General features: G+C 40.8%; 1 long non-coding RNA gene across 1 annotated transcript; it reads right to left on the minus strand.

Moving 5' to 3' along the window:
- Positions 1-2,233: 2,233 nt before the first annotated feature.
- Positions 2,234-9,823, minus strand: LOC125178902. The gene is made up of 3 exons (XR_007157063.1): positions 9,576-9,823; positions 3,193-3,286; positions 2,234-2,272 (listed from the first exon to the last, which is right to left on the minus strand). It is a non-coding gene; the product is annotated as an uncharacterized LOC125178902 (long non-coding RNA).
- Between the last annotated feature and the right edge of the window lie 747 nt (positions 9,824-10,570).

Genomic DNA, 10,570 nt, shown 5'->3' on the forward strand with positions numbered 1-10,570 from the left:
AACTTAGCCGACTCCAGTAATTGTCCAGTATGCAATATGGAGGGCACAATCATACACCTCATCCTGCACTCCTCAGCTCATGAGGGTAGTGATAGCCTAATGAGGAGACGCACCGCTGCCACCCGCCATCTTGGTCAATATTTGCATAGCTGCAATATGGTGACCAGGCTGGGAATGTTCTTCATAGCCTAATAGTAATTTTCCTCTTTGACAATTTTACTGCCGCACTGGCTGGTGGAAGTGCTAGGAGGTAAAGAGATCTAGAAGTGAACTGAAGTGCCCAAAACCCGTTGTGCTCAGGCTGGGAGATGTGCTACCTGCATGCCCGAAGCCTCAAATTAAATTTAAAATAATTAACAATTGGTTGACAGTGCCGCTGAGCAAATTCAGGGTCATCAATATTTAGCTTTACAACTTTGAATGGTTAGAACTATGAAATGAAACACAATTGTGAATGTTTGAAAATGTATTTATGTAGGCAGAAGTTCAGAGATACAATTCCCGCAATTTCATCCAATATGTCCACCATCTGCATCAATAACGAGTTGTAGACGCTTAGAGAAAGCCTTACACGAGTCACGAATGACACTCTGCGGGATTTTGGCCCACTCCTTCAGCAGTTTGACCTCTAGGGCGTCCAAACTGCTATGGTGAACGGTCGAGACCTTGCTCTCAAGGTATGACCAGATCCCAAAATCCAGAGGATTCATATCGGGTGACGATGGGGGCCATTCATCTTTGGTAATGAAGTAGGGAACATTCTAGGACAGCCACTCCTGAGTCGATTTTGCCCCAGGGGTTGGTGCTGAGTCCTGCTGGAACGACCAGGGGCGTTTTTTGAAGTGTTTCCGTGCCAAGGGCAGCAATGCACCAACAAGGATGGCATCTCGATAGTTCTTCTGATCAATTTCACCCCTTTGTCAACAAAAAAGAGGGGACTCCTTGAGGACTCTGTTACGACTGCTCAGACCATCACTGAGGTCGAGCATTGCTTCCTAGTCACCACACGGGATCCTTCGTCCCATTCGACCAAATTCGATCATTTTGGGAGATGAAGTGGTGTTCAACATTGAATATCATCTCATCACTAAAAACGAGGTTTGGCAACGTGCCATAATGAATGCGGGAAAGAAGAATCTTGGATCTTTGGAGCCGTTTGTCAACAACTTGAGCAGACAGTTGGTGTTTTTGACATGCTTGAATGGGGAGCTACTTTAGGTCCTTCCGAAGAACAGTCGACATGGTTCCATACGACACATTTGACTGTTTTGCGAGTGTATTGATTTTGAAAAACAATGTAACGCTAAATATTGATGACCCTGTAATACGAACTCACAATTCTCATTTGAGATTGTATTAAGAGTCTCGGATTACCTAATGTTAAATTTGGTGTATGCGGAATAGAGCAATATTATAACTACTGAGGAAAATGGTTGCTCAAATTTTAGAATCAATTTCTTTTCTATATACGAATTCTGAATCAATTCAAGTGAATTGTTAGGGTGTCCACTACCGATGTTGGTTATCTAGAAACATTCAAGTTCGTAGGGGAACCCTATACCCGGCAACACAAGGTTCTCCATATCGTGAAAATTGTAGTGAACAGGATAAGAAAACTATCATGAATTTGGAAATTTTCTAAAAAATAAATAGGTAATCCTTCAAAAAAGGCTCAATCACTTCTACGCACGAGGCTCAACTTAGGTACAAAGTAATATTTACTTTTAATCCATAACGCTGCGATTCTTAGGGAACGAGGCAATTGAGTTAATATTTAGTAGATCGACTATGACGGTCACTTCTGTTCAGTTGGGCTAAAACAACACGTATTATGTTGGAAGATTTAGATATGGTACTGGAAGTGATTTTACATGGGGAATAAAGGAATACTGGATTAACATATATATTTTATAATATATTTCCAGCGGGATTATAAATAATTTATAAAAACCAAGCTGCAAGGCAATTGTCCAATAAATTATAGACCACCTTGAAGCAAAAACGGGCAAGGAGCAAGAACTTTGCACAAATGCTGTCTCAATGAGCACGAACACTTCGCCACTCTTCTTCATGCAGTAGTTGCATATATACTTCTGTTAATAGCAAGAATGTATATATCGATGCAACGCAAAGCCGGCACCTCAGTTCAGTTGGCGTCTTGGACGTGTTCTCCGCCGGCGTGACTGCGCGGCGCAGCGCCCACCACGCGCTCGCCGAAGCAGCCGCGCGCCAAGGACCTGACGGAGTTGTCGGGCAGGCCGAGCTCGCTCAGCTGAGGGCCAAATATAAGGGGCCTGATGAACTGGCGTTCCATACAATCCGAATACTTGTATTGTAAAGTTTATTTTAACTAGATAAATCGTATTTAGAAGTATTCATACGGCACTTTTCCATGCCGAATTATCTCTTTAACTTACTTCAAATTAATTAGCTCGAACCGCGAGAATTGGTAAATATTGTGGAAGAAATAATTATATAACATCAAATTTATTAAGAAAGGATGTAAAATCTGCGATTGTGAACGTACAAAAATTTTCATGTTGTAAACGACGATATAAGATGAGTTATGATTCTCGAGTAAAGTTTATGGACGGCGCCCGAGACGTTATAGCTCGCTTTTTGAATTTCAGGGAGCTCATTTGCTTCGCACCTCAAATTACCTCGCTTCAATTTTCCTATAGTTAGTTCATGGAACTTTTTGCCTGAAAATTTCTCGTCATTCTTGATTAGTAGTTCAAAATTGTCATCTTATGCGATAACTATGAATGATCAATATATCAAGTTTGAATTTGTTCAACTTATGTAATTATTTCACTGATCTTACTTCCCCTAATTCCAGTCTACAATTTTTTTGCGTTCGATAAAAAGAAAAGTTTTGAAGTTAGATGGCAAGATCTTTACTTCTAGCAAGTTACCTTTCAATAAGCCTGATATTTTAATATCCCGTATTTGCTATTTGCATTCATATCGTTTAAATTGGAACATATTAGTATTCGTGAGTATCCAAAGATTACTGAATCTGCTTTGGGGAATAAAGACGAGACGAGATTTTTATATTTCGAGCTAATTCGGATATTGCTTTTCCAATAAATGAAATTATATATTACATTTGATTAATAGTCATTAAAAATCGTCTAGAGACTCCAATTTGCGTCCGCTCTAGCGTGGAAACGGAAAAGACTGTCACCTCACATTTTCGATGCGTGCGAAGTCGAGGTCAATGCCACTGTTGGTGTTTGTTTCATCGGCGTACACGCAGACGGTGGCGCCAGTGAAGTCAAGGCCTCTGGAATTTAGGATTTATAGTAACATCGAAAAAATTGTAGTAAGATACGATTCAAAATCTCTTTTTATTGTTATTCAAAATTTAGGTTTTCAATGAAATGAAATAACTGCTATATGAGTTTGAGAAGAAGTTTCAACCAAATTTATTTAAGTTATAGTCAAAATTAAATTTTTAGCATAAATAGGCATATATGAGTTTTAGTACGATGAAGAATAAGCTGCTGGTCGAGTTTGAGAAAAATTGAGATATATTTGAGTATTAATTATAAAAACTTTCAATAACAGTGATATATTAAACTTGCCATCATCACCACCATTACCAGAGGGCTGCCGACAATCACGTATAGAAGAAAGTCCACGCGGCCTGGCCGGTCACTATCAGAGACGAGACGGCCAGATCCAAGTCGCCCAATTGCGCAGCGTCCTCGTCGCCTCTGAACTCTTCGCCGCGGAAGTACGTGCCTTCATACAGATTGTAATAGTCGTTGTTGAGGCCGTGCGGACTGCCGGCGTATCTTAGCGACGACACCTGCAGGCATACAGATTGTAATAGTCGTTGTTGAGGCCGTGCGGACTGCCGGCGTATCTGAGCGACGACACCTGTGGGCATACAGAATTTAATAGTCGTTGTTGAGGCCGTGCGGACTGCCGGCGTATCTGACCGACGACACCTGCGGGCATACAGAATTTAATAGTCGTTGNATTGGTGGCCTTAAATAATGATCCTAAGGCCGCTTTCACACAGGGCGGGAAATCCCGCATGCGTGAAAAAAACCGCCGCGGGATTTCCCGCGCTACCATTCACACGAGGCGGTTTTTCACGCTGGAATCTATCAGACTTGCAGCTCTGTTCTCCATAAGTGGTCCTCAGTTTTTGTGAACTATATCTATAAATGGCTGCTCATAGCTAAAAAAAGAAGGCTCTTCTTACATATTTGCTGCATAAAAGACAGCAATTAAAGAAAGAAAAGGAGGTGCTGGGTTCACAATATAGTAAAATTAAGGCCACAAGAAGGTGAATTTGCCACGATATTCGGAAAATTGAAGTAAAATTCTTCAATTATTGTCGAATGAATCCCGAAAGTTTTGATGAATTATTGTCTTGTGTGTAAGTCAAATTAACCCACAGCAGCACGCAGATGAGAGACGCCGTGCCTGCTATTGAAAAACTACTTTAACTCTCACACACTCTCGCCGACCCACTGTCTGTACCACACTAGGTAGCGGCGTGAAAAACCGCCCCGTGTGAAAGATTACATTGAATACCACTGCAAGCTAAACTGTCGCGGGAAATCCAGCCGCAGTTTTAGCTTGACACATGCGGTCGTCAGGCGTGAAATTTCAGGCCGCGTGAAAAGCCGTCGTGTGTGAATAGCAGTGCACATTTTATATGTCCGCTGAGGTTCGGCGGGAAATCCCGCGGCTTTTTTTCACGCCAGCGGGATTTCCCGCCCTGTGTGAAAGGGTCCTAACACCGCGACATAATTAAGTCCAGACTCGAAATAGAATTCTTTGCAAACCCTATAGCAATGAAGGCTCTCACTATCCAGTGCCACAGGCGCTCTCGATTGTGTTGTCCATCTGCACGGCGCTTAGGTCGGGTGTGTACTCCGTGAACTGGTGATGAATGCCGGATAAACCGAGGTCCGCGTAGCCTGTTAGGTACCGGAAATCGTCCGCTCCTAACACAACTGTAATTGGAAAAGACCCTTTTTAACATCATTGAATAACAATTATCATTACAAATTGAAATACCAAGTTGTCTGAAATCAAACGTCGAATGTAGATACAAATCAGTTTGAAATAATTTGAAATTTTGAATCTTCTAAGACCCTTCTAAAGCATTTGCAATGCATAGAGATGAAATGGGCCAAATAAGCGAATTAGTTTGAGTTACCTTTCCACCATTGAGAGGATGCTATAACGAATAAAGTCCCAAAGAATGCGTGTATCAGAGTTTGCATTGTGGATTTACTTTTCTATGAACCTGCGAACACTTAATGTTGCAGAGCTATTCTACGAAGACAGTTGTTTAAGAGAAAAAACGATAGCATCAGACGCTACTTGAGTGCCATAGCGAGACGCAGCAATCGGCGCAAGTGCCGCGATTCCCAGCGTTGGATGAGAGCGTGGCTTCTAGGGAGTGAGAGATATCAGCGCAGAACTATCTAAGAGTGCTCAGTTGATGTCTTTTTTCGAGTGTCGATTAACAGGAAAATTTCTCGGCCCCAGTACGGCTTGTTTTTCAGATAAGATGGTTTGAAGGGTCAGATAAGCTGAGATATTTCTCCACTCACACCTGTTCTTCGGAAAAGATAGGATATAAAGAGATTAGATGGCGCATTCCACGACTCACGTCAATGCAATATTAATTTCAACGAATTTCCCTATCTCTAGCGATAACACTGAGACGTGCTGGTATTATTGTACAACTTAAGGGGAGCGTCTGGTCAACTTTTTTGGATTTTGCCTTTTCCGGTTTTTAGTCTCATCTTAAAGCTGACATTCTGAGCTATCCAACGGTACCAAAACCATCTCTGTACATTGATTTATGCGTTCATGACAGATTCCGCAAGAGAGTGAGGTGGGGGAGTTCTTTAACAAGTTAGATACGGGAAATTAGCTGCAGTGCACATAAAAAGGGTGTCTGCTAGAGCTGAGCTTCAGTAGCCCGACTGCCGTCGTACGGGGTGCTGTGCTAGCAGTCGCTTCCACCATCCTTGACTTAAATCAAGCTCCAGTAACGCTTAGTTTTGTATCCTTGCTGCATTGAGTGGCTATTTCGATGCGCGCCGGACTTTGTCACGCTGTCCTGAAAAGTTAACTTATTGTCACGGCAAACTATCTCCTCCTAGAGTTTTGAAGCTATAGCGATGGGAGATATACCATTCGATTCGCAATTAAAATATCTATCGATGTAACGTTGATTTTTTTTTATTTCGCTTTAGTTTTGAAAATATTTTGAGAAAAGGGGGAGGGAAAATAGGGAAAATTGAAAATTTTTTGAAAATTTTCGGAAAAATGCTCCTACATCCACAAAAATTCGAAATTCGAAAAAAACTACGTGGCATTGATAGATAATTTAACTGCGAATCGAATGGTTTATGTCTCATCGCTGTAACTTCAAAACTCTAGGAGGAGATAGATTTCTACAGTACCCCTTTTTTGGCAGTTTTCTAAGAATTTCACGTTTTCTGTAAAGATTCTCTTTCGGCGCTTATTTCGCTCCGGCAACCGGAACCTAAAGCGGACATAGAGCTTCTAATTTACACCGCAAAAAGAATTTGGGGCGACCCTGAGCCAGCGGCTGACAGGCATCCAAATTTTGATAGGGTTGGTTCCATATAAACATTCAAGTTCGAAGGGGAACCATAGCTATACTCGGCAGCACTGGATTCATCATCCCGTAAAAATTGCAGGGAATTGGATAAGAAAACTATCATGGATTTAGAAAATTTAAAGAATATATAGGTAATCCTTCGAAAAAGGTTCAATCACTCTTACACACGAGGCTCAACTCGTGTACAAAGTAATATTTACTTTTACTTCATAACGCTGCGATTCTCGGAGAAAGAGGCAATTGAGTTAATATTGAGAAGGTTGCAAGTTAAGACATGGCAACAGTGAAATTGTAATCAATTATGACCGTAGATCACTTTTGTTCTATTAGGCAAAATCCACACTTCTTATGTTGTGAGATTTAGATATGGTACTGCAAGTGATTTGCACATCGGGAATAAAAGAATATTGGATTAACATATATATTTTGCAAAATATTTCCAGTTGCATAATAGATAAATTATCAAAAAACACGCAAAAAGGCAGTTATCCTATAAATTATAAACCACCGTGGAGCTAAAACAGGCAAGGAGCAAGATCGTTGCACAAATGCGGTCTCAATTTGCGCGAACACTACGCCACTCTTCTTCATGCAGTAGTTGCATATATACTCCTGTTAATAGCAAGAATGTACGTATATATCGATGCAACGCACAGCCGGCACCTCAGTTTATTTGGCGTCCTAGACGTGTTCTCCGCCGGCGTGACTGCGCGGTGCAGCGCCCACCACGCGCTCGCTGAAGCAGCCGCGCGCCACGGACCTGATGGAGTTGTCGGGCAGGCCGAGCTCGCTCAGCTTAGGACCAAATATAAGGAGCCTGATGAACTGGCGTTCCATACAATCCGAATACATGTATTGAGAAGTTAAATTTTTCTAGATAAATCGTATTTATTCTAGACCATTTAAAGCCAAATTTTCTCTTAAACTTACTCCTCATTAATTACAGGGTTCGTACTGGTATTTGCAAAAAATTCCATGACTCTCCATGGCCAACAATATTATTTTCCAAGACTCGTATACGACAAGTTTAGCATGACTGAAAGACTAGTCACATTCTATCACCTCCTACAGTTGATAAATAGCAAACGTGTAAATGCAGAGCTCCTCTTGGCTCTTCAAGGGTGGCATTGCTCTTCAAAGCCGCTTCCCCACGTTTGATTTATCGAAGTCTTTTGAGCACAATGCACATATCGCCATACCTTCTTGCTTTGAATGGCGAGCAAGCCAGTCACTATAAGCTTCTATTCTTAACCACAAGTCATGAAATTTACACTTTCCAGGCATGGTGATGTAGAAATTGCACGCTGAATATGGAACGCTGACACTGCAGATCAAGAAGTCGAATGCAACTGAGCTCGGTGGCCGAGCTCACGTGAATAACCAGGTTCTCTAATCACGTGACCGTCGGACCAATCAGAACGCATGAAACAAGAGACTGCACAAACAGTAAACACACGCATCACAGAAATACACTTCCTTTTTTTCTTCATTTATTTTCAAAGTCCATGACTTTCCAGGTTTGCCATGACCGGTACGAACCCTGTAATTAGCTCGAGCCGCGAGAACTGGTAAAATATTGTGTAAGAAATAATTCTGTAAGATCAAATTTATTGGGAAAGGATGTAAAATCTGCAGTCGTGAATGTACAAAAATTTTCACGTTGTAAACGACGATATAGAGTTATGATTCTCGAATAAAGTTTATGGATGGCGCCTGTGACTTCTCTTTAGCTAGCTTTTCGAATTTCCGGGAGCTCATTTGCATCGTACCGCAAATTACCTTACTTCCATTTTCCGGTAGTTAGTTTTTGGAACTTTTTGTTGGAAATTTTCTCGACATTCTAGATTAGTTGTTCAAAATAGTCATTGTATGTGATAACTATGAATGATCAATATATCAAGTTTGACTTTGTTCAATTTAAATATTTCACGGCTTTTCTTTCTCTATTTCCAGTTTACAAATTATTTTGTATTCGAAAAAAAGAGCTTTTGCGTTAGATGGCACGATCTTTACACTCAGCAAGTTACCTTTCAATAAGACTGATTATTTAAATATTCCGTTTTCGTTACTTTCATTCATATTGTTTAAATTTAAACCAAACTAGTATTCGTGATTGCTTCTCTAAAAGTTAAGTTCATATCCACTGTGTCGTATTGTCCACAGATCTCTGACTGCTTTGAAGACCAATGGCATGAAGTTACGAGATTTTTATATCCCGAGCTAAATGGGATACTGCTAACGAAGAGCATGCCGTCCGTCAAGGAACCGAGACTAGGGTTGGAATAGATAGCGAGTCTATTCACGAATCCAGAAAAGAGTTTTATAACAGGAATAGATAGCGAGTGTTTTTGATGATCATGTTGTGAAATTTACCAATAAATGATATTTTAAATTAAAATTAGTAACTAGTCTCATTAAAATCCTCTAGAAAGACTCGAATTTGCTTCCGTTCTAGCGTAGAAACTGAAAAGACTGTCACCTCACATTTTCGATGCGTGCGTAGTCGAGGTCAATGCTGCCGTCGGTGCCTGTCTCATCGGCGGACACGCAGACGGTCGCGCCAGTGAAGTCAAGGCCTCTGAAAGTTAGGATTTATACTTTATAGTAACATCGAGAAAATTGTATTGAGGTACGATTCATCATTTTTTATAGTTATTCAAAATTTAGTTTTTCAACGAAATGAAATAACTGCTATGTGAGCTTGAAAAAAGTTTCAAATTAATTTATTCAAGTTGTAGTTTTAATTTATTTTCTATCATACTTAATAAAATAATAATAATAATATTAAATTTTACAAAATGATATTAAGTTTTAGTACGATAATGAATAACTGCTAACTGGGCTTGACCTTTTATTGAGATATAATTGAGCATCAGTTATAAAAACTTTCAATAATAGTGATATATAAAACTTGCCAGCACACCAATAATGGACGGCTGCTAGGACTCACGTATAGAAAGTCCACGCGGCCTGGCCAGTCACTATCAGGGACGAGACGGCAAGATCCAAGTCGCCCAACTGCGCGGCGTCCTCGTCGCCTCTGAACTCTTCGCCGCGGAAGTACGTGCCTTCATACAGATTGTAATAGTCGTTGTTGAGGCCGTGCGGACTGCCGGCGTATCTTAGCGACGACACCTGCGGGCATAAAGATTGTAATAGTCGTTGTTGAGGCCGTGCGGACTGCCGGCGTATCTGAGCGACGACACCTGCGGGCATACAGATTGTAATAGTCGTTGTTGAGGATAAACTAAACTAACACCCTATAGCAATGAAGGCTCTCACTATCCAGTGTCACAGGCGCTCTCGATTGTATTGTCTATCTGCACGGCGCTCAGGTCGGGTGTGTACTCCGTGAACTGGTGATGAATGCCGGATAAACCGAGGTCCGCGTAGCCTGTCAGGTACCGGAAATCGTCTGTTCCTGCAATTCCTGTAATTATAAAAAATCCCATGTTAACATTATTATTCGGCAATTATCATTACAAATTAAAAAAGAATAAGGCGTCAAATCAAAAGTCAACTGTAACCGTAAATTAGTGTAAAATAAATGATAATTGTCGAAGCTTATAAAGCATATATGCAATTCATAGATGGATGAAATGGGCCAAATAAGCGATTTAGATTGAGTTACCTTTCCAACTTTGAGTGGACGCTATGACGAAGAAAGTCACATAGTATGCCTGTATAAGTTTTCATTGTGGATTTATTTTTTATCATGAACAAGCAAACACTTGATATTTCAGAGCACTTCTACGAAGACTGAAGACATTTGCTTAATAGAATGAACGTTAGCACAAGACGCTTGTCAATGCCGAGGCATTGTAAACGCCACTTTGGCTTGGGTAAAAAACGCTCAGAGCTTGTAGCTGGTGGAATTTACTTAAATCCTTGGACCTGCCCAGAGAGCAGGAGAACAAAATACAATAACGAAAACAATAGACTGGC

The sequence above is a fragment of the Hyalella azteca genome, unplaced genomic scaffold (assembly GCF_000764305.2).
Source record: "Hyalella azteca isolate HAZT.00-mixed unplaced genomic scaffold, Hazt_2.0.2 contig13542, whole genome shotgun sequence".
Lineage (NCBI taxonomy): Eukaryota > Metazoa > Arthropoda > Malacostraca > Amphipoda > Hyalellidae > Hyalella > Hyalella azteca.